Genomic DNA, 379 nt, shown 5'->3' with positions numbered 1-379 from the left:
TCAGTAAGTAACTACATGTACATGATTGTGTATTATTACACGCGGTTTTCACCACCTCGGAGTCGAATCAATCAATCCAGGCTTCAGCAAGTACAGTCCTGCAGTTCAGCGGACACATAATAATAATAATTGTCATAGACTATTAGTACATGTAGCATTGCGCTTGTATGGACAGATCATTCAGTGCTCAGTCCAACACCATGAACACGGCCGCATGTCGACACCATCAGTCATCATTCACGGTCAGTGCCCATTACTACTGACATTAGTACACCATGGTAGATCATGGTATATTGTAACTTTGACGAAGTAGATATCTTACGGTCAGAGGTACTATAGAGTGTGGGGCGCATGTTATGTAGGGCTACGGCAGCAGATA

The sequence above is a fragment of the Sycon ciliatum genome, chromosome 5 (assembly GCF_964019385.1).
Source record: "Sycon ciliatum chromosome 5, ocSycCili1.1, whole genome shotgun sequence".
Classification (NCBI taxonomy): Eukaryota; Metazoa; Porifera; class Calcarea; order Leucosolenida; family Sycettidae; genus Sycon; species Sycon ciliatum.
The sequence above is the reverse complement of the archived record's forward strand: the minus strand, read 5'-3'. Positions refer to the sequence as shown.